This window comes from Temnothorax curvispinosus, unplaced genomic scaffold, assembly GCF_003070985.1.
Source record: "Temnothorax curvispinosus isolate PA1 unplaced genomic scaffold, ASM307098v1 QBEX01011250.1, whole genome shotgun sequence".
Lineage (NCBI taxonomy): Eukaryota > Metazoa > Arthropoda > Insecta > Hymenoptera > Formicidae > Temnothorax > Temnothorax curvispinosus.
Window position 1 is genome coordinate 35102 of NW_020221030.1, and position 25005 is coordinate 60106.

At 38.2% G+C, this 25005-nt stretch overlaps 1 protein-coding gene across 1 annotated transcript in view; it reads right to left on the reverse strand.

Annotated features, from left to right (window-relative positions):
- Positions 1 to 25005, reverse strand: part of LOC112461305 (plexin-B-like) — a gene marked incomplete at its 3' end in the record, with an annotated part of 206978 nt that overhangs the window by 35096 nt on the left and 146877 nt on the right. The window lies entirely within an intron of this gene.

Genomic DNA, 25005 nt, shown 5'->3' on the forward strand with positions numbered 1-25005 from the left:
TAGCTACATTGAGATAAAAATATACCGGGAAAAGTTTAATCCTTGAAATATTTATACAAAAAAGACTAGGTATTGCTTATTTTTCTTGTAGCAATATTGCGAGCGTCGAACAAAGTCAACGATACTCCATTTTTCCTTTACCAACTATATAAATATATTCTGCCAGAAGTTGTGTATATTACGTTATTAATAATTATAGAGCTAAGTGTAATGACAAAATTTTAATAATCTCTTTTTTGGAAAAAGCTTTGGAACTTCTCGTAGAAGCAGGCTTGATATTTTTTACAAGCAAGATACAATTATTGATCTTGTATGTATTATAAGTCATCCATGTTTTAGAAAAGAAAACTAGGAAAATAGTGCAATAGCATGCATAATTTTCTACTGCAGCTACAATGTGCTATTTATTTTACACGTACAACATTCTCATACAGCAAACGCGGTCAAAGTTTGAGTAACTCGGTCTCGGAATGTTGATAAAATATCTTAACAGAGTTCGAGAATGAATTATATAAAAGTATGCTTCTCCATTACGGCGTGGATGCGCCGGAACTTCGAGAAACTAACGAGAAACTTTCGATATTACATTTAAGTTCTTATAATGTGCTCACTTTTATATCAGAAAAATATCTCCTCTCTCTCGGACAAAGCATTTCAAGTAGCTATAAATTAGATCGAACATCGTATCGTCGCTTGATGCCACTGTCCAGATAATTCGAATTTTATCGATATCGGGTTATATTGCATGACTAGCATACGTCAGAAATTCTCTTCTATATTACAGATAGGCGATACCGTAGCTGAAGCTAAAATATATAACACAGAACTGCGTGTACTGTAAATATTCTAAAAAAAACTTTTATTTTCCAGATTTTATAAATAAATATCTACACACACACACAATATAACGCTGAAACTCTCTAGCTTGTTTAATTATTTACCTTTTCATTTATTTGCTTATAAATAACAAGAGCAACGGAATAATGCAATAATCGAAACAATAGGTCATATCTATATATAAAATATGTGGAGTATAAATTAGAAAATATTATATGCGTTTGAAAAGTTCCATTTCGTAATTACTGTATTAATCAAGCCTTGTTTACAGTATTGAACCGAATGCTAACAATATTTAACCGATCGATAGGCTATATCCCTTAAAAAAATTCTCAATACCTCAACGGAGCCTTAAGGTGCCTATCTCCTGTCAGTGCTGCATCTTTTTAATATCCAAGCGAATGCGCCCCGTTCGCAGAGCCATTTATCGAAAGCTGCGGATCTCCGAAGAGAAAACGGAACGTCATGTAACATTTACCGCGAATGCTCGTCGAGCGATTCACTCGACGTAATCCGCTAAATCTTTCAGGCGTGTTCGCCAGCTTAAGCCCCGATAGGGCTCGCGGTTCTCACGACGAATTCTTGCTGTTCGTCGTCTCTCGTAGGGAGGCTCGTGCGCCGAATAATGCATTGGCCGGGTCACTTTAACGGGACTATGGACTAAATGGGCTACAACGTTAGAGCGCCAGGTGCCGAAAGATATCGCTGTGCTAGACGAATATTTTATACGTGTATTTTTTACTCCAAACTTCTAGTTTGTTTCAGGCCGAAAATTACGCAGATTAAATTTGAACTAAATTTGAAATTTATAACTGCGACTATATCATGCCTGACGATCTTAAATCATGATATCAAAAGTGAGAGTAATTAATTTTTTTATTGTATACGTCAAAACAAATGAGAATATTTCTCCTAACGTATCAGCACTTTGCCTTCTGTAAAATTGACTTGTAAACTCTTTATTATCATTCGTTTCTTTCTTTCTCACTAAACATGTCTTATATTGGTCATTAATGAGAAACCGGTTTTGAAATACAATCATATTTTGGAATATCAGACACTTATTAGATACTTATCAGACACTTTATTATGTTCTTCTCACTAAGATATCAAATTATTCTAAATCATGATACGCAAATGCTTCAAAATGGTTGTTTATTCGGAATAAACGAAATATTGGCAGACATAAGAAACGTCGGAATGTATACGCGCGCAGTCAGGCGCCGCACCAACGAGCATTGAGCAACGTTCGTCTTTTCTCTGCGCTCTCGCGTGTTTTATCGGCTCCCGGAGCGTTTTCCTTGAGACACTTTCCGACCGATTTTCCAACTCGGCGCCGGCGACCGACTCGCCAGCGTTTACTACGCGCATTCTGTCTTTCGATCCACTTTCGTTTGCACGACTCTCAAGGCCTCGACCGCCGCGCGCCGGTTTTTCCACATTTAACACCGCCGTGAGATGACGGATTATACGTGCCAGTTTTATCCGCAATCGATGTCAATCGTGTTTGTCGAGGGCTGTAAATGAGCGCGAGTGCCGTTACACGCGGAGTATCACCGCGATCGGTGTACATTGTGACCTGATTATTAGGCAAGCCATTATGACGTTAATTAAAATTTATCACATCGTAAAAGTTGTCCAGATTCAAGCAAAGTCCAAGACTTCTGATTGTTGCATTGTTTTATTGTTCTTGTTGTTTATGATAAATAAAAAAATAATAATTAAACTAATTAGTTTCAATCATTTTCTATAATTCAGTGATGTTAACCGTTTGGCTAATTAACCCTTATTTGTTAACTTCATAAAGTGCATATGACAAATCTTTTGTACTATTTGTTTTCGTTTATTTATTTCTGACATTTAATTCGTATATACTTTTAAATTACCTCTCTACAGATTTGATCCAATGTTTCTTGTTTCATCTCACGTCATTTTTTGTCTCATTTGAGTCTTGACAATCCTTTATTACGAATACGATCGCATATTCGAAAGTCAAAATAACAAATAAGTTTCTTTTATATATCGTTTCACTGTACGACTGCATACGAACAAGCCGGAAATTTTCCAATAATTTTTTTGACGAACTATTCTTACGACGTTGATGACGGGTAATGGAGAAAATTAAGGGATGATTTTCTATCACCGTCGTTGAGGCACCACCACCAATGGAACTGTTAAATAACAGAGTGCTGTATGTGTGACATTAGTATTCTACTTCTATCCTATCCGGTTGGTACAACGACCCGATCCGTTGAATAGCCGCATCGTAGACGCATTTAATGGGAGCTGCGGGATGACGCGGTGCCGAGACAGAAAAATTAGATTATTCATGAAATTGACTATTTGAAGAGCATCCCGCGATATACAAAGCGACCCTCGTCAGCATGCGATTATAAGAAAAAATTGCTACGTTAATGTAATTGTTCGCGACTCAAATGGAAGCGTCACCGGCGCGCAGCGGATAAATTTAATGTATAATAAAATCGATAACTTATCACCGCTTTAGCGCCGCCGCCGCGGCGAACAGATTAAAAAAAAAAAGCGCAACCGCGTTTTTAATCCATTTCGCCGTAATTGCGAACTTCGTTACGGAGAAACACTATATTCTTATGAATAATGCATCAGTCATAATGCAAGTATTAAGTTTCGCGAGATAAATCAGAATACAAGTTACAGAGTACCCATAATTAAGTCTCCGTCACAGTTAAGTTTCTAATTCCCCCTAGTCAAGCGCTTTAACGTTTTTTCTATTTATCAGATCACAATTTCTAAACTAAAATTAGCATTCTTTTGCTTCGATTTAATCGACTTTCGTTGAGATCGTTTTTCATTTATTGTTGGTCGAATTCGTCCATGTTTAATTGAGTCATTATCTCCGATATATTTAAAGTTCATTTAGAATTCGAATACAAATAGAACCGTTATAATAAGACTCTCAAACTTATACGGTTAAAAAATTTCCGATTTAACCCGTGCAGTAAAGAAGCTCCAGTTTTATCATGATGGCCTTAAAAACTCGCTATTAGAATTGAGAGAACGAGATGACTGTCGGCGTCATCCATAGTTTTTCAGAGATAAAGAGCCTTATTCCTTCTGACAAATCGGAGTGAGACGGGGGCTACACGTGGAATCGGATTTAGTGAGAAAATCGACTTTCGGCGAGTAGTCAAACTCGCTTTCGCCGGCGGGTCCGCCGCAGCTGATCTGATCTCCCACTACGTTCCTCTATCTCTCTCTTCTCTCTCTCTCTCTCTCTCTTTCTCTCTCTCTCGCATCCCTATACGTGTTACTCAGCCGCCTCTCTACAGCAGGCAACGGCAAATTGGACCTGCCCGGCTCGCTGTTGTTGTATTCACAGTTGGTACGAGACTGACGTACGATCTCTCATGGGGAAACCGCGTGGGTGGAGCCGGTTGTGTTCCTTATTTTTACTCACCGCGCTGCCCGCTGGAATTGTACTCCGAGCTCCGGAGTTTCCATTGCTACGGCATACAAGAGACGCACTATATCCACGTGTATGTATACATGTACGTATGTATACACAGTCGAACGCAATAGCAGCTGGGTGGAAATGCTCTTATCATGCCTTCAAATTTTTCTTCCGCTTTTATCTTCAACTCGTCTGCTGTTGCAGCACCACCGAGAAGAGCGGTAAACGGAGAATGATCCCGTAACAGGTTTGCACGCGAAGCGTCAGAGGAGTGAAAAATCAGCAGCGTCAAATAAATCGAGAACATTAATTTATTAACAATTAAAATAATTGTTAACATTATCAATGCAAACGGAAGTTTTTTTTTCTTTTGCTCTCGATATCCATTTTTACTTTTCTCGGATAAAATTCTTGTATTTAAAAACATCCAATATGTCGAGTTTATTATTCTATAGATCTGTTAGATTTATGACACTCTTTCAGTTACGATCTAATCATCCCTCTTCTGCACCTGGGTGGTCAAATTAAGCCTGTGCGTTGCCGCCGCTGCCCGTATAATTTCTTCATCGCCACGCGCAGCTTTCGAGATATCGGCACGACCCATATATTATAGTTTTCATTCAACAGTGACCATTATGGACTACCGCGCAGGAATGACGTGAAAATTAAATCGTCTTTGTATAAAGCTCGATGCCGGTCGATTTTCCAGCCGGAGTTAAAATTGAATTGTGCGTCAATGTGGGCAGGCAACAACGTATGTTAAAAGGAGATGCATGCAGGATCGAAGGGAGGAAGAGGGGGGTGGTACGTGTCGAGAGGCCGCGGCCGGCCGAGAGGCATTGTAGCGCTAACTAACTGGCTGCCTCGGCCGTCTTCTTCGCGTGCGTTCGTTCCGTCGTGTCCGGCGTTTCGGTTGACCCGGCCTAACCCTCACGACGTCTATCCGCGTCGAATCCTCTACATGGCGCGGCGGACGAGGTGGTTTATCGGCCGGAACGGTTCTCACAGGGCACTGGACTCACAGCGCTCACGGTGTGCGCGCCTGAACCTGACCTAAGCCAACCGAGTGACGACCGATCGCCGCCAGGAACGCCAACAATGCAGGCTTTGCTCGTTGATGCCCGCTGCGAAAGAGGCCTCGCGTTTATTGTCGGATAGATTCGATGGAACGTTAAAGAGGCAAGCATGAGTTGGCTCGCGTAATTTTAATTAATCCCCTAATCGCGCGGCGTCAGTTTGAAATACGAATTGGTTGTTGACTGAACGCGAGATATGCAACAGTTTCTCACTCAGCTTCACTTATTGTTGGTTTCATCAAGTTTAGATAATTCCAGCTGAATATTTTCCTTCAGAAATTTAATTTCATCAAGATTAGCTAATTCTCGAGTTATACTCTTCTGACAATTAATTTAGAGCTTTTGGAAATAGCTTTATTAGAAAATAAAGAATCGTTATATATCTTTCTAAACTTATATATACTTTCTTAATAACGCTGACCTTAAATTTCTCTCAATCAAACACATATTAATAGCTCCAGAATTCGTCAAGCGCTTAATTAGTGGATTGTGGATAAAGCGCTGAAACGAAAATCCCGTTAATGAGGACTATTATCGAATTTGAAACGTAGGCGAGAATCATAAGGATAACCGTGAGTCAGGAGAGGTCAATTGAAATGATTTCTGTGCACTGATGGTAGAGGATGGTAGAAGAAACTGAGAAACTAAGGAAAAAATTCAGAATCAGCTGTGGAGCTTAGTTGCAACGTCATTGCGCGGATGTTGACGTCCGCTTTGAATTAACTATTCATAGGTCATTATTGCGTGCAACGTTCACCGCTTTGCATGATCGACGAGAATTTTGTAATTCGTAATTAAGTCGGGAGAAAGAATTGTAATTTGCGAACCGCGTCATTGCATCAACGTTATTCTAAGCTTGTTTAATATTTATATAATCTGCTAAACGGTCAAAGTATATAGGTCGCAGATGACTGTAATTGCAGAACCATTTCTCTCAAGAAACCTGATTAAATTAATCGACCGTAACATTAGTTTTCTTGCGCCAGTTATTGCTCTTACTATTTATCTTCTACAAATAATTTCGAACGCAGAGTTCTTCCAAAAATAGCTTACTAATCTTACTTATTTTCGCTAAATCGCCCTTATATCTTTTTTCATTCTTTATAAAGACGCAAAATATTATTTCTTTATACATATAAACTTTTTAAGAAGTTTAAAAATCGCATAAATTAAAAATCTATACTTTCGTCGTGTCCTTGTTCTTCATTACGTGATTATCGATACAAAAAAGTTAGATGGATATTGCGCGTGTATAGTGGCCGCGATAAAATTGAAGGGGAACGCGGAAAAACTCGGCGTTTCCATTTAGCGCGTTCCATAAATTCCGGAAGGTCAGCCACAAGACGACCAGCGTGATATGCAAGCAAAAAATAAAATTAATCTTAGAAGCTGGAAAGTGGAAGGCATCACGTAAAGGCTAGAAAGCGACGTATGTTGCTCTTTTGGATGGTTAGAATATTGACTTCGTAAAATAATATTTCGACAAGCCAGCGAATCCAATCGCATAAATAAAATTGACAATAAAAAAGATAACGGAGATAAATCAACAAAATTACTTGTTCTAATTTCGTAAATTACAAGAAATTATTATTATTGTTTATTATCGTAAAAAATATTTGAAAATTACTTCAACGGAATTACTTTTAATAGCTTTTTGATGATTAAATTTTCTTATTTTAAATTTAACTTTATTCAAATTATACAATTAATTTTAAATTAACAGTAAACAGTAAACAAATATTTCTTTTTCATCGTATATTTAAATTGTACATATGTATTCTTGTCATATTACACAAATAATTAATCACATTTATTTAGCGTCTCTTTCTCTGTCTCTCATTCTCTCGAGTAGATACGCAGAACAAATTTTGCGTGTGTAATATCACTTAGAAAATTTATTTGCCATTAAATATTATATTACCAAGATAAATTCCATAATTCATGAGCGTATTAAATGTACGTGTGTGCACAATCAATTAATTACTTCGTTATTACCGATTGGATCAATTTCGAAAACGTAACGCGTCCCCGTGTATAAGCTAACGTGATTTCATCGTAATATAAAAAGAATAGTGATATATACGTTTACGTTAGGGGAACGGTGATCAGTTCGCTTCGCGGAGGAAGAGAGAGAGAGTCGTCTCTTTTTTTTGCGACCTCGACACGATGAAGCACACTCTTTCCGTGCGCTAGGTGGTAAGGTACTTTGGCGGTTAGACAAACCGCCGAGGTGGCGCGTCGCAAATCGCCCGGCAAGATCCCCCAGGTGGAACGATGTCGCAAATCTTGGCTCGGGAGAAGTAGGTACCCGTCGCGTGGGGTTAAGATCGACTCGGATTACGTAACGATCAGCTGGGAAGTTCCTACGCTGATTTATTTACGGGCGTAATCTCCGGCGACGATGAAGCATCAGTCTAGCCCGTCCGGGGCTCGCATTAATACCGGTTCAGTCATCGTAAATTCCGCATGTTTTCAGTTAGACGAATGTAGTTGGGCGACTCAGTCCCGACCCACTCCCCCAATCACCGCTCTATTCCGTTTCGTGTTACGTTACCCGGAGTTTCTCTGGCCGATCCGAGAGTGGATCAGCCAATAATGGGCGAACTCGTCGTTTTAACGCGAGGAACATCCTCTATCCCCAGAAAATATCCTCCACGCGAGAGGAATAAATTTCTCCGTGCGATATGGCCCGTGTGGGAAAAGCACAAAGTACAGTTGACTTACGGTCGTGATCAAAATTACAATCGTTCGAACGAAATGTACAAGAATCGTGTATTGTAAATCGTGCGATTCCTTATTATAGATTACAATTTCTCTGGTTATAGAATCAGTTTCTTCTTCGTGAAAAATTATTTAAGATAAATATATGCTCGATCATTCAAATTAGCAACAAAAACATTTGACTTAATAAATTAAAATGCAGAATAATTTTTAATTTAATAATTTAAAAATTAGTTACTGCTCTTATAATCTTTCATGTAATTTTCTATAACAAGTGGCATTGCATAGATATATATAAAGTTAAAGTTCGTATTAAATTTCTAGTTTGAAATTCTCTTTTCTCTCCGAGTGAGAGGGTGATAAATAAACACGCATAAAATCGCTCCACAAACAATAGCACGAAATAACGCGAATTTTCACAATTTTTCAAGCTAATCACTCCGGCTCGTAATTCATCAACCAGAAACTTCATTGTTGGTGTGGAAAAATAACGCTACTTACACCACGAATGGCGAAACGCGACGGGCAAAAAACCTGAAAAAAAAGCGGGGTAGCCCGACACTTGACAATGGTTCATAAGAAACAGGGTGGTTTTATGCCTCCGCCTGGAATTCGCGACGGCAGCCTGCCACGCAGGATTTCCCCCGTGTCACCGGGTTACTGTACACTCTCTTCTCCCCGATAACGAAAGCAAGAAGTTTCGCTTAACTTGCGCGTCGCGCGGAAATTCTCCCGGCGGAATATGGCCGCGCGGCTTAACTGCGGGCGCGGCCTCGCAACAACGAAACTTTCGACGTGCCCGAGAAGAAAACGTTTTCTGTGAAGTACTCGCTACGGCGGCCTAAACAAGACAAGAGTTCTCTCACCGTCTCGTAATTTATCACCGGGACTAACTCGTTCGCGCGCTATATTCCCCGAGTTTCGTGTTCTCAAACGTGGCTCATAATATCACGTAAAGTTAAAATTCCGAGTAATAAAACGAGGGTTCTGTTTCAATAAAACGCTCATCGGAAAATAAGAATGCGTATTTGTAGTGTAGCTATAATAAAAAGCAGATTAATAAAGTAGTGAGAATTAAGGCTAGAATAAACAACAAAGAGATCTTGAGATCTTCGTAGAATAGAGATAATCTTGATGTTTATCATTTATAATCATTTAAGTTACAATTGTCCAAATTATCGTGGAAGAATATATGTAATGTATATCTTTATGTATATACTACTTTGAAGATCGGATTACATTATAGGAGATAGTCGGTTCTTTGAACAGACAGTTCTCGTCTTCATCTCGCTGAAATTTCGTCTCGTATCGAATATATATAAAAGAGCCTAGATGTCGCATACGTTTCGCGAATAAAGAGTCGTCGCGGCCGTTTCACTCGGATAAAGAGATATCGCATCCGTTTTTCGAATAAAGAGATATCACGCGGATATCTCTCCGCCGAGAGACGAGCTAGGGGCGGCGCGGCGCGGCGCGTCTCGCTTCCAATAAGCCGGTATCGTAAGCGAACTCTACAATATTACCTCACAGAGCAATAACCGCGACTGTGCAAGTCGCAACTTAAAGCGGTTATAATGGGAAACAGAAACTCTCGTAGCTGTCAACCTCACCTTTTTCATTTCCAACTTGCTCTCGCGCACACCACCGCGATATATTTATTCCTCCGCTGGTTGGGCGAGAGATGCTGGCGGATATAGGGGGAAACGATAGCCGGAAAAGTACGACGCAACGCGTCCCAGACACAATTTCCGCCTTGGTTTTCGAGCGCTCGCGGAAACTTGTTTTCTAATGCCGCGTCCACCCCTTAAGCCCGTTTTCCTACCCCTCATCCCTCCTATACGTGCACTTCCGACACGTTAATTATCCCGCCCGGAGCGCGTGGACGGCGAATGTCGAGAAAAGCTTATTACTCTTGGAAATAATTCCGCTGACGACGCGAAGAAAATTTCGTGATACAGAGCGCATAAGAATACCTCTCCTTCCGTGCGAAATGGATTGCGCGATCAATAAACAATTTTCGTTGTCTCATTTATCGGGGAAAAAATTATAGTATATATATTTTTTGCTAACGCATTAGCAAAAGTATTAAGCCTTATTAAAGTGCCGTCAGTCACGCTTCAACTGACTTCGTATTATAACGAATAAGTTAGCGATGATAATAAAACTCTCTACGCAGCCGACTCCCTTTATTATTGACGTTATCGCGCGCGCGCGTGCTTGTGCCAGCGCCGGTCGGAAACGAGAATATGACGGACGTGAAATACATTCGGTCTCTCCTTTCCCGGTTCTCGTTCATAATTTCTCCTGGGCGGCCCCTGGGAACGTGGGCATGCGGGAATCCATCCGCGGGTCCGAGCCAGGATTAACGATGGGAGGGAAAGACGGAGGGAGAGACGGCGAGATAGAGACAAAGATGGAATAAGGACGGAGGAAGAGCGGTATCGCGGTTGGAATATTTGCGGAACCCGCCCGAGAACGAATAATATATGTAATTCGCCATCTCTGGTCTCCGTGCTTTTGGAAATTCTCAACAACCGTGGAACGTCGTTGCCACAATTCCGGCTTGCGCCATTCACGTCACCTCTTCCGTACTTCCGCTACTCGTTTCAGCGTAGGTATATTCTCTCGTTCCGATACTCATCGGATTTCGTCGTTTTCGCATTGAATTCAATTTCTTTGATATTGATTTTTATTCCGATGTGCATGAAATAATGGCCATAAAGATGAAAAAGAAAAGAAGAAAGATCGAAAAAAAGAGAACACAGAGAATTGAGAGAATAAAAGATAATAGATAAGAAGAAATGTTTTACACAATGATGATTCATGCAGTAGAATTTCAATATCTATAAATGCGCTTTAAATAATTATTAATATTAATATTAAATAACGTTTTATCTAACTTGCTGTATGCAAGATGTGATTATATAATCTGGCGAAAATCTATTGTATTATTCGACCTCGTGATTAACTTCAGCTTATATGTGGATCATCCTCTCATGTCGTTTTGCACTATAAAAATCTGTGAATTACTGATGTTATTGGTGATTACATCGGAAATCGGTGGATTAAAACATGCGGAGCGAACGGGATGGCATAGTGTGTAATCCCCTCGTTTCCTTTATCAAACGAAATCGGCACTGTTGATCAGAAATTAATTGCGATAGTTCCATCGTTTCTCGACTCGATCAAAACACAGACGATATTTTTTTCTGATTCACGAGAGACAATTTCCCTAAAGAAGCCATCAGTCCATCGGAAGCCAAACATACCAAGTACGGACAATAGAAAACTACGGAAGAAATCAAGCAGGCGAGTTCGAAGATATCCCGAAGACAAATATCGTCGCGGGAGTTCTTCTGATTTTCGATTATTTGGGCAGAGAACGATCCGCCCTTGTGCAACGAAGTCTGACGAAGTCGTGCGATCAGCGCGGCAATATTTCAGTTGTTCTTTTTCAATATATCTCAATCGTGGAAACACGATCCAAGAAGCGCAAGAGAAACCCGGGAATTGGGTTCAATAAAAAAAAACTATAAAAAATACAACTGAATAAAAAAACGTCTTCGTACTAATTTTTAAATTAAAGTTTTGAGTCAGACTCGAACTTTACATCCTTACTTAATGTAATATAAAAAAATTACTTGGAGGATAAAATCTCATTCTAAAATTAGATAAATCTTTACCTGGTCAATAATATATGAGTGAATACGTTCCGTGTTTCAATCATTAAATTTGATATCTCCTTACGGAGATTCGAAATATCTATCTTCCAAGAAAATAAAAGACACAAAAGCTTGCTATTTTAGATATAATCTTCAATCTCGAGAATTGTCTCTTTTCGAAAATCTTCTAGACACGTATTTTAGGAAAGTATCTTCCAGATATCCGCGAAATTGAGAAATCGGGAATCATTACCGAGTAGAACCGGCGCTCGAGCGGAAACAAGAGGGAGACGGCGGCATGGCACAAGCGGGAAAAGGTGTCGAATTGAGAGGCCGAGGAGGGGGGGGTGACCAAAGCGGGAGGTAAGGTGCAAACGGAAAAAAGAGCGAAATAGATAGAAACCGTATAGAGAAATGGAGGCGTCTGGTTCGACACTGCCGAGTGCACGGGGTATTTCGAAAATTCGATAAATCCCACCCCCACCCCTCGCTCTCCTTCTCACCCCCTCCTTCTCTCTCTTCTATCTCCCACAGTCTCGCCGCACACATCGATCGCCCGAGCGAGCGATGAAATTTCCTCGTCGTCCCAATCTCTCGTTATTCCCGAGGCGTTCTGAGACCGGGACCCGATATATACCGCAGGTTTTCCCGAAAGTTTCTATCGCCACTCCCGCCCTACTGATCTGGCCTGGATCCACATTCTGCCCTCTTTGTTCCCGTATATGTTCCTCTCTCTGCGTTCATTGCCTATCACTTATTTCGCTTCCTCTGATTCCCGTGAGTTGATTATAGAACACGCTCTCGACCTCCGTAAAAGGATCAACCAAAAGCGAGAAAGAGAAACAATTAATAAATGCATAAGAATAAAAGATTAACAATGAAACGGCTAGCTATAGCGAGGAAGACAGGATAACGACGAGAGGTTCATGGAATAAATATTACAGATTCATTTAGATTTCATGGGTATTTAACTTCACAAGCTATATGATGAACTTAACGTGGGACAGATTAAGGATTAAACAATCGTGTTGCTGTTCGTTCCAGATAACGATGATAATAGTGTCTCAAGCGGAGATTAACTGATAGATAAATACACAGATACAAAGTTGATTTAACTAAAAATACTTATCGATTTTGTCTAGTCGTTGTCTAGTCGATTTTAAATTGGCCGAAACTAAGGAGATGGTTTAAAACGGAAATGGTATAAAGTATATATTTCGACAAAACTGTTTCTTTTATAAAACTCCGTCGGTCGCGGTATCTGTAAGATACAGTTTCTAAACTTCGAGATTTATCGCTGCAATATTCTCCTCTTTTAAATTATATAGTTTTGCATAGTTACTTTCCCTGATCAGAAGAATTCGTTTATAAATATTTAGAAATAAAAAGTTAGTTTAATCAATTAGAAGATAATAATAGTAACTGTTTGAAAGATACATGTGACCATTGGCGTAACTTTCCCGACTCCAACCGAGATGGAGTGTTAACATAATATTAAAAAAATATATAAGTATATTTCTCAGTAAAAAAAATATATTTCTTTATATTAAAGAAAAAACACATTTTTTCCATACCTGCATAATTATAAATTAATTTGTACGATTCATTCCGTTGCTTCAATATCATCATTTGCCTATTTATTTTTCTCTATTATTATTTATTGCCATTCAATTAATTTCTCTTTTCACTTGACTGATGTGAACTGCGTGTATTCTTGCTTAATCGAATCAGCAACATCCGTGAATATAAGTTTTTAATTAACGCGCCAAGCATATTTCTAGCGCGCGCGAGGGGCAAATGTTTACGATGCTTATAACTTATAATAAAAGGCAGCGGAGGGGAAGTAATATATCCGTGAATAAACCGTCCGAGGAACACCATATGGCGGAAGATACTCTTTCCGACAAGACTTCGCAAAAGCGTGTTAATAATTCGTGGCGTGGAAACACGACGTGCTCGACCGGAACCCCGGTAGTCGATCGATCGCCGCCGCGCCGTACCGAACTAATGCTCGCGGCTGTATCTGTCGACTCTCACCCTAATCGCGAGGCCGATTAATTCCGCCGTTATGTCGCACTTAATTTCGTATCTTTCAACGCTGCAGCGGCAGCGGCAGCGACAGCGGCTCCCGCGCACTGACCGCAATATCACGCGTGACGAACTTGATAAATAATTACGTTCTAAATTAGATTCAAAACAAGATAAACGTCAGAATATTGATTTAATTAACAACAGAAATTCATGATAAGCACAGTGTATTAGAATATTATTTCTGTAATAGGTTTCTATATAGATATTGAATTTATCATGTTTAATTAAATCTATAATCGATATTTAATTAATAATATTAAAGACGTTCTAAATTCTCTTTTTATAGATTCAATAGAATTCTAAAGTCAACTATGTGAGTTCAGTGTCTCTGTTATAGAAACAGCCATGTAAAAAACACTTAAATCTCATTAGCTGCCACAGCGGCCATCTTTTATTTTGGTGCGATGTGTAAACGTAAATTTTTAAATAATGCCAATGATAGGACCGTTAGAATATTGCCAATAAACAGCTATCATTACTTAAATGCGATATGTACGATAGACGTATAAATGATTAGCCTCGTGAGCTAGTACGGTAATCGATCGCAGAACAAATTGAGCCCTTCAAGGATTTGACGCTGACCCGCGGACCAGGCCTAACCGTGGGGAAGATCTCTCTCAGCAAGATATACCGGGCCGCTTTCCTCGTTAGTATCTCTCTGTCCAACGGATTAATTAATTTATCCGCATTACGGTATCGTGGCGCGCTCATGCAACGTGAAGGATTACAATCTCGGCCGCGGCTTCGCGAGATCGCCGTGCCCGCGCCGTCGCCGCTTACGAAAGCGATCGGGGGGGCCTCGGCCGGATCGGCTGAGCATTTACATCCCGCCAAACGATAAGCCAATCGTTATTGCTGATTGGAATTTTCAGACGCGGCCCGAGCATACGGTAATCCAATTGTTCGCGGATGCTGCAGTTGCAGCGCGGTTCGCCGCAGCCTATTATTGCGCATTGATGAAACTGTGCGACGAGGAGGACGCCCCCATTAGCCGCGTTTACCGCTCGCCCGTTTACCCCGCGCGCGCGTCCCGACCAGCGTTATTATCATCGAACCGTCGCATTATTGTCATCGAACGTCGCGACGCGAGAGCGAGTAATAAATTACCGGCGATCGATCCATCGCGACACGACATGACACGACGCGACGCGACGCGACGGGATAGGTCGGGATCCTTTCTGTTTGACAGAATGTCTGAACGCGAACGAGCGACGCGAATCCACATTGAATCCTCGATTAAATAAGCAGCGTCCTGTTTATTAAAGCACGGATTTAGCAGATGGTTTCTTCTTTCCTCGAATTAAACTTTGGCGTTTTGCGAAATGATCTGTTGAATCGCATGTGTCGCAGGAAAAATGTTTTATTGAATTGTGTATTAAATATTGACCTATCATTTGTATCTTGTAATTCATATAACAAAATTATTATAATTTTTTTCAAAAAAATTAAACTTAATTAATTTGATGATTAATTTTTTCATACGTTTGTGTAAAAATAAAAAAAATTTTTTTTAAGGAAAAATAATACTTTCGTAGCAACTTAATAAAATATTTTTGTATTAGGTTAAAAAGTATATATAAATGTAAACATATATATGCACAGATTATATCTAAAATCAGTGCAAGAATCGTTGTGTCACATTAAAAAGAGTGCAAGAATCGTTGTATCACATGCATAAACGAGAAATGGCAAACAAAATTCATTCTATTTATGCTAGGTACGTTGTCTTCTTTGGATTGTCATAACGCAAGAGTTTCTACTTTTTTCACGAACTTTCAATTTTGTTACTCGCGATCCCGGCTTACGCTTAATTTATGCTCTTTGCGTGTATGACAACGCAATATAAGCGCAGACCCTTTCGAATATTGGGATGATCTCCCCGTTTCGCATCGCGTCTATCCCCAATCGAGCCGCACGTTAATACCAATTAATTAACCGGGAATCTCTGAGCTTAACCCATTACTGGCCCTTAACCCACGGTCGTCGTCCTCGCGCACGTGTTCTCGAAACGCAACGTGCGTGCAATAATCGCGAACACGCCCTTCAAAGTGCGCTCGGTGAATCCCTCCCTCTGACCGCGTGATGTTCGCCAATCATGAACAAATTGAAACTGGTACACTTAATTACACCGCGGATCAATATTATTTGCGGCTTAGCATGCGACTGTGTTAGTAGTGTTGCCTTCCGAATCTATTGTCCGTGTTACAAGGTTTGTGTCACATAAAATTTGCTAATTTGACCGAGAATGCATGAAACATTAACAGTATAACACGTCCGTGGATTACCATCGACGCTCTATATTCTTCTGTCCATTACGAAGTAAAGTTTACATTTTAACTTGTTAAAATTATGCAGCTATTTATTTATTAATTAAATTAGTTCCATCAAAATAAAATGCTCATATCCAAAAATAAATAATTAATATTGCAAAATTTAATCAACACAATAAGAATTCAAATTACATAAGATTATACTGCCGCGTAAAATATATCCAAATGTAAATAAAAGAGCATAATAAATATAGTACAAGAAAAGATAATCTTAGCAACACAACGAAATATCGTTGCATTACAATTATCAGAATTGAAAACAAAAAAAATGTATGACAAGCATGATATTAACGAACGCATAAAAGATATACATAAACCGGAAACCCGCATTGAATTGCAATTCATGAAGAGATAATTATGTTTATTAGCTCTACAGCATAAATACATTATACTATGTTCGTACATTTGAATATCCGAAAATGCGGAAATTCGGAAAATAATGGTATTTTGCCATCATGATAATCACTATTTTCTCATTACCTCTGTTACAGTTTCCCGTTACGTATCGTTACAACGACGAATAATATCAATTCTGATTTTCCTGAATTCGTTTCACCGTGGTTATATTTGAAAACCTTCGTCAACCGAAACTCAATCATTCAAATAACTCGGTTTGCCAATATTTTGTCTCGCCTTTTCCATTCTCGGTCTCGAAGTAGAAAACTCTATCTTAAGGAATAGACAATTATTCATAATCGGAATCTTAAATCGCTACTAAATCGCAGCCGTTGTGCCATTATTAATCGTAAGCCTGTATACGGAATCGGTCGATTGATAGACCTAGAATTAATCTATGCGATTATATCTATTCTCACATAGTAGCTAGACTGATTAAATCCTCGTTACGTTGCCAACTAAACTCTGCGTGATGGAAATTTTCGGAAAATACACTATTTCGCGCATGGATTTTTTTTACTTTTTACGGTGCAAGAACCGCGGGCTCAATCAAAAACAGATGAACGTTTTTAAATCTCAAACAATAATTTTTTTCCCTAAGGAATATTATTTAACGTCAACGAAAAAATATGCAGAAACCGACGATTATACCTATATAAATGATCGACGATCAGTCGATTTCGCTCGTCAGAAAGGTCGAGATATTGTCGGAGTCGTAAATTTGTAACTATTACCCGCGAATGTCAAAATTGGATTTTGCGGGGATATTACGGATTGAAGCGGCAGAAAGAAAAATGTAATGAACATTTTATCGAATGCAGAGAGAGGTAATGGAAGCGTATAACCGTCTGGCATGCATTTCTGCAAAATTTGACGTTAACTCTCGTTATATCGGATATCGGAAAATCAAACAATTTTATCCAATCACGTCCTATGACTTTTCGACCTGAAGACCTTCCGAATCGAACTTCCATTTTGCGATGAAACATCGGCCCGCTCGCAAAAATGTATGGCGCATAGTCGATTTTACTCAGTTACGGGAAGAGTATTTCTAATCCCGTTTTCTCTCTTTCATCGATCTGCTCGACGGGCAATATGATTAATCGAAGGATTGACAGCGACACTGACGTACGTTGAAATTTTTATGCACCATAAAACTATCTATAGAAGTATGCTTTTTATAAAATACTACTCTCAGTATATTTAAAATAAAATAGGTAGTTTAAAATTCCGAGAAAGCAGAAGAGAAGTTCTAGTGCAGTCTTTAGAGTGCAGTAATAAAAAAACAAATTATGTATGTTTCAATATAATTTTGTTTTATTACACTAATTATTCTAAATAAATCTCCAAAAATTTTTATTTACATGCAGAGTCTTTTCGTTTTAATAATGAATAAGTTGAAACTGACTAATTTAAAAATTATGATTCAACCATCAGTTCAATATTGTTGGTTTTAAATGCATTAACTTATTCATGTAGATATTGTGTGTTTTTAAAAATGGATACACTGCATTAAATAAGATTAATTATAAATAATATTGAAATCGGAATCAATCTTTCTTTTGAAATAGAAATTTCGAAATATTAGCACCATTTAAATTATAAACAAATAAAAGTAGATTTCCGTCAACTAATATTCAAGAATATGTATACATAATAAAATAATAATATTAATAGCAAATATAATGAATAGAAAGTGATATTTTTTCATTTTATTTTAAATTGTCTTTCAAAATTTTTATTAAAGATTCATATAATAATATAAATATAGCAATAAATACTAACATAAGGAATGTGCAAAAAAAAGATGGCATCAAATTTTGGTATATTGTAGAAATTTCAATTCCAGACTTATCGATAAGTTGTTGATACATGAAGTTCCTCGACGTTACTCAGAATCACCCTACCTATAGTATACGTCTTATTCGATGTGTTCCCACAATTACCGCGGCGAGAGCTTAAAAGATAGTTTCCGATAGTTACGCTATCGCTACCATAAACGTCAGTCGCACGTTGTTAAACGCAGGAACTGGCATGCGATGGTTAATTATCGCCGCAACGAGAAGCCCGTAGTGGTCTATCGACGAGACTCGCGCGGGAACCGCCTCGATCGATCGATCGGCTCGTTGTCACGCGCTCACAACAACCGCGGGACTTCGGAAGATCTAAGATTCGCGTATTAATTAAGAGATCGACATCGGGATGCGTCGGCAATTAGCAAGCAAACAGAAGCGAGACGTGGGGAACCGTCCATTGAAGGAGATTATAACGGAGTAACTCAACTCGGGGAGACGCAATCAAACATCTTAGGACTTGTTAATTACAGAAATCTTCGTTGATTAATCGTAAGGGTGAACTCCGCTATAAGTCCTCCACATATATAAATAAAAATCTTACTTTTTTTAAATTAGACAAATAAATGCAAAATAGCTGAATTCTAAATAAATTGCATAAAGTTCAAATAAATTCAAAATTGTACATAGTAATAAAAATTAAAAAAAATTATTAACGGATAGAGGGATAACTAATCAAAAACAATATCAACATTAACAAGTTTCAATTACAATAATTCTATTGATCCCAACAATATTGTTTTATATTAGACGTACCATAAAGGAATTCTCGATTAAATTGAGAAATGAGATATTATGAAACTTTGATTGGTCCCACGATTCCTGTTGCACTCGCGGGGCCTGAGGCCATATTTGCGCTACCGGAAGGGATGTCGATAGGCATGCGTAAATATATCAGCGACGACCTCTCACCATGACCCTCAGTCACGGATTCCTGCACGGTCATATATAATAAGCAGCGGAACTTTCATTAACAGCTCAAGCGCGCGCGCGCGTGCGAAATTTCATACGTCGATATACTTTAACATCAGAATCTCTATCGTAAACATATAATTCGTTAAATCTGTGAGACATTACTAAAAGTAAACCTCACGAAAAATGGAACAAACAACGTGAAACAAATAGGTAATAAACAATAAAAATAAAAAAGCAGATAAAAAGAGCAATTATCTACGTATAATGGAGATGTCACAAAAAAATTTATAAAATAAAAATAACTTTAACAGATCACACATTTTTGCACTAATTCAAAATTCTAAGCAAAAAAATTGAAATATATTCTTAGAATTATATATAATTAAAAATTAAGTGCACCAAGCTTCACAATCTTACTTTTTAGTATTTCTTAGTAATTATGTGGACCATTTAATAGAATAGCTAAGAATAAGTATCAAGATACTTAATACTAAAATTTAAAAAGTTAGGTGCATAAAAGCTGTTATTTAACTTTTCTTAAATGAAGATCGGTTCCAAACGCTAACCAAAAGAACAAATCGCAGATTTTTGTTTATTATAATTTAATGCAATACGTCAATCAGTTAACATCATTAAAGAGTTGCTACAAGAAATTTACCGACTTATTCTAAAGTACATCGGCAGGTTATATATACTGGCGATTGCAAGTGCACGTGTAAATATCTCAAAGATGACCTCACGCCGTGAGGCTCACGGCACGATCTGAGAAGTGCCGGTCCGTATTCGATATATATGTATATATAAATGGACGCATGTTTTACCAATATATATATATAAGTGGACGCGATCATTAATTAATATCTTCCGGGACCAGGACGAGTCATGAATCAACGCCCGCCGCTTCTCGGCGCGGCGTCTTCTCACGTCATGGGATTGCGAACGAAATATCTCGCCGCCGCGCCGCCGTGTTGTTGTGATGATCGTAGGAATGATAAACAATGCGATACGATTATTAATCACCGACCAGCCGATCCAGCGTAATTAGCTCGCGCAAGTCAGTGCACTCGTGTGAAAAAGTTCTATCCGCGAAAATTGAGTTCGCGTTGGTTCCCGGTTGTGATCGCTACGGGAAACCGCGTACTTTCTATCAGTTTAAGATAATTTACAGTTTGTATAAATGTACTCTATTTGTTATTTTATAATAATCCTAAAACATTGATAAAAGCAAACATACGAATAATTAATGTTTATTTATGCTTTGGAATTTCTTGCTAACTAAATCACAATAGAATATGTCAAATCTTGAATTTTCAAATGGAGATTATTGATTCCAAATGTGATAATTTAAATGTAAATGTATGAAGATCTTTTTGTTAATTTTTGTTAATTCTAATACAAACTTTATTTAATCAGGAAATTAGCTGTAAAATGTTAAATCAATGTTATTTTAGAACAGTTTTACTATATTCTAGTAATATATATCGATTCTATTATTATTTTAGTAATAATATTCTCTAATATGTTACAACTTATCAATTATTTATCAATTATCGATTATCAATTAACATGTAGGTACAGAGTATCTCAGAAATTCAGCATGTTATCTAAAATACCAGAAAATTGAAAATTTAGTTAAAAATAATATTTTAATATCGATCAATATATGTGCAAGTTCTTGCAACAGCAAAAAATTTTTGATCACTCCTGAAACAAATATGAGAAAATGGATAGTTGAAGGTCGACTGTCGTATCTAACTTTTATCTTAAAGTTCAAAAATTTGTCTCCGTTCAACGCATTTTTGAACTTTAAGATAAAAGTTAGATACGACAGACCTTCAACTATCCATTTTCTCATATCATATCATTGTTTATCTGTGCTCCACAGATTTGTTAACAATATGTCCACATGTACTCGAACAATTTTCAGTTTTGGAAGAAAAGAATTTATACATTATTCATTTCTTTACGAACAACAAATAGTTAAGGACGAGTTGTGGACAAGCAGAGGAAAACAAGATAGAGTAAATGCTCATACTCCTATTATTCGTGCCCAAGCGTGGTGACTTCTCTTCATATACACGTGTTGCGCACGTGGATTATACACATTGTATATGAAACCTACAGTTTAACGCCGATTTCAAACGGCTAATATTTTTCAGAAAAGTTCTCTTTTGGCAAGGCATACTCTCGGTGGTTTGCCATTGCCTTTCGAAAGGAGAACGAGCAAATATAAATTTTTCTAGCTCTACTGGGAATATCAAACCCGGGACCTTTGGCTCAATAGACCAGTGCGCTGTCTACTAGGCCACGCTCGTTCTCCGACACGTTCGTTGTGTTCGGCTCCAAACTCGGGATCCCGGTATATGCCTTGGAGTCACTGCCACGGGGACTCCACTGCGCGTTAAACAAAGCAAATAATATATTCTATATTTATGTTTAGGTATTTAAATAGACTTACTATCATTTCTTTAGTTCGGGATAAATTCTGCTTCAAGATAATCTCATCAAATTTGAGATTTATTCGATAAAGATAGTTAAAATTTAAATTTTTTTAAATTATGCAGATATCCAATATCCGATATTTTTAGATGAACCAAGTCTCGATGTCTTTTCTCTACAAAATTCGAGCTACTAATTTGGTTAGTTATCGATTTAATTATATCAGTTAATATTAAGCTTAGCTATAACAAGCACACGTGCGTCATATATTGCCACGTGTCACACGTGAGAATAAGCCTTCGTACTACTGGGTCGAACACGCGGACGAGGACAATAAGGACCGAAAGTACGATTGAAATCGCTCGACCGATAAATTATACAAGATACGAAACGCGACGGGGATGAATTCATCCTCTCGTTCTTACTTCCCGCATCACTGATTCGCGTATGGCGCGTATTTTATTGCCATCCCCTTCACATTGCTCTTATTACCTCGATGCAACGAAGACGTCGTGTTTCACATATCATACGACCGTAAAACTATTCGTATAATACCAGCAATTTGTAATATTATTTATTTCAATATTACTCTATATTGATATTTTCATAACAAATATTATCAGTATTAACATTTTGATTCGATATTAGTCAACTTGAAAAAGATCGTAAGCAAAAAGTTAAAACTAGTGCTGTGAATAAACGTAAATACGTTAATTTTTCAAGTACTCGGTATACCTTTTAAAATAATTATTCGAAATGATTATAATTTATCACAAAGTATAGGCTATGACACAATACAAAAGTACAGGCAATAAAAACAGGAAATAAACAAAAATTCGTTATAATTATAACCTAAAAAACTTGAATGCTATAATTGGTTGACAACAGGCAATAAGCACAGAATTTCCAACGTGATAGAAACTTTGTCTATTATTGTCATTGTTAATTATTCTGCATTTATATATGATTCCTGATTTCTATTCCCTGTTCCTATTGCCTGTACTTTTGTATTCTGTCATGCCCTTACGGTACTCGATATTGAATGCATAAAGATATTGATAGCCTATTAAAACTAACAATAAGTATTCCTACATGACCAGAGGAACGGTTCGTGACGAGATGATCTCATGAAACTAATAAAATAAGTTTGCGAGGAAATAAAGCGGAGATATCGTAGCTCGCGCCGCGGCGGTAACGATATTCTATATCATGTGCGCGAAAACTTTCTCTGGGAATAAAACATTTAATTTACACAAAAACTATTATTTGAACTTTACTTTTCATGGAAATCGTATTATTGCATATCTCAGAAACAATCAATATGTATAAGAAGAGTGAAAGATAATAGACATTCATAAATAATACATAAAACAAAAATAACAGACATACATTCTCTTAGAAACTATCACAATCCAATATGCATCATTATAAATATTCATATCATTATTATTGTGTTACTGTCATTATTAATGTTATTATCATATTTTCATTATCGTATATATAATTGTAATTTTTATTGAAAAAATTAATTCTAAAAAAATAGATATACGATAATTCAGTTTTATTATATCACTCTTGCTATTATTATTTCTGGATCTGATATATAAGCATTTGTTTTCACCTTGTACATTCTTGTAACTTTGTAGTATTAGTGATTCCTGGATCAGTTTTCTGGATCTAAATAAATCTTCTCCTCGCGATAATAAGCGCACGCTCACGTAAATCGACTTGACCTATCGAACAAGCTGATCGGGCGCTCTCGAGAGGAACATTAGCGAGGCGCGCTCGAGGCGAGGTCTCGCCAAGATAATCCATTTCCGTTGAAATGGCAAAAGGCGTATTACGTCGCGAGCTTCACAAAGGCGAATCACGAGCCACCCGACTCCGGATGTGCCGTTCCGAGTGTTAAACGTCCAAAGTAGGGTTACACGTCGCCGTTTACGAGACCGATAAATCTCAGAGGGGCATCACGGGAGTCGCGGATAGAGATTTCGCGTTCGCAGCATCGTAAATAATAGAAATTTATAACGAGATATGACGTTACGGCGTAAAAACGTATAAACGTCGCGCCTACCGTGGTGTAGATACATATGTGAAAATATAGAAGCGTGCAATGCGTATATAGGTATATAGAGACGCGTGGTGCTTCGCTTCCTTCTCTCCCCTTTCTTCCACCTCCCGATATTATATACGTTATTACTCTATAAATACTATTATCTACAATAGAGGACGGCCAGCTATATTTATCGTTACTTTCTCTGTCGAGAGGACGGTGACTGCCGCTGCAGCGAGATCGCGAATAAGAACGTGTTTCCTTTCTACCTGCGGGTAACTAATGACAAACTTCTGAAAAATAAATTAACGAGAAAGATTATTAACGGCTTTTGTAAATACAAACGTCCTCTATATACATGTCAAAATTGAAAAAAAAGATTCGAAAGCTACGTCTGGAGCGTAGAGAATGAGAAGTACAAATCTCTCACAGTAAATCTCAATATCCGGATTAGGAAAAAAAAAAGCGCAGAAATTCAGTCCGCGCCACGAGGATTCCCGTTCGTGATGATCCAACTAGCGATGCGGCTGTACTTCTGCGAAAATTTCATAGGGATTGCTTTAATAGCGATGCGCGATAATTCCACTATCCACGATCCCCAATTCTGCGGAGTACACGCCGTTCATGCAGGTTTTTTGGGCAAACTGTTTGACTCTATCGCCTATCGCGGAGCCAATTAAATCGCTCGTTGTAACATTTATGCGGCGCGCTGTTGTATCGTGTATTTTGATTCACGAGCGCGATAATCGTATGGTGATCGCGATTAATTTAACGATCATGCCCTACGATGATCGAGGAAGACTTTGGGTATACACATACGCGGGCGTGTGCTTCGACGAGACGGCGGGCGCGTGCATATGTGTACGTGCAGTATATGCAACTACTGAACTTTGCCATTTGATCCTGCTTCGCCCCGTTAAGTTCAGGGTTGCTGAACTCCTTGCCTCCAGCGTCGAAGAGACTGGGAGGAAGCAAGTAGCGTTAAGCGTCGAGCTATGTTTCGCTAATCGATGACTTTATAACGCTGATCGCCTCAGTTATTTTACGTGGAAATTCTCCATTATCACATAATTATGAAGCAGTATAGAGAGATTGGGGAACTTTTATTAGATAATTTTGCAACAACTTGCACGCTAAGTCAAACCACTCTTCGCTGTTAGTGTCATTTATTCATGTAGCGTGGCTAATATAGTACGCTATTC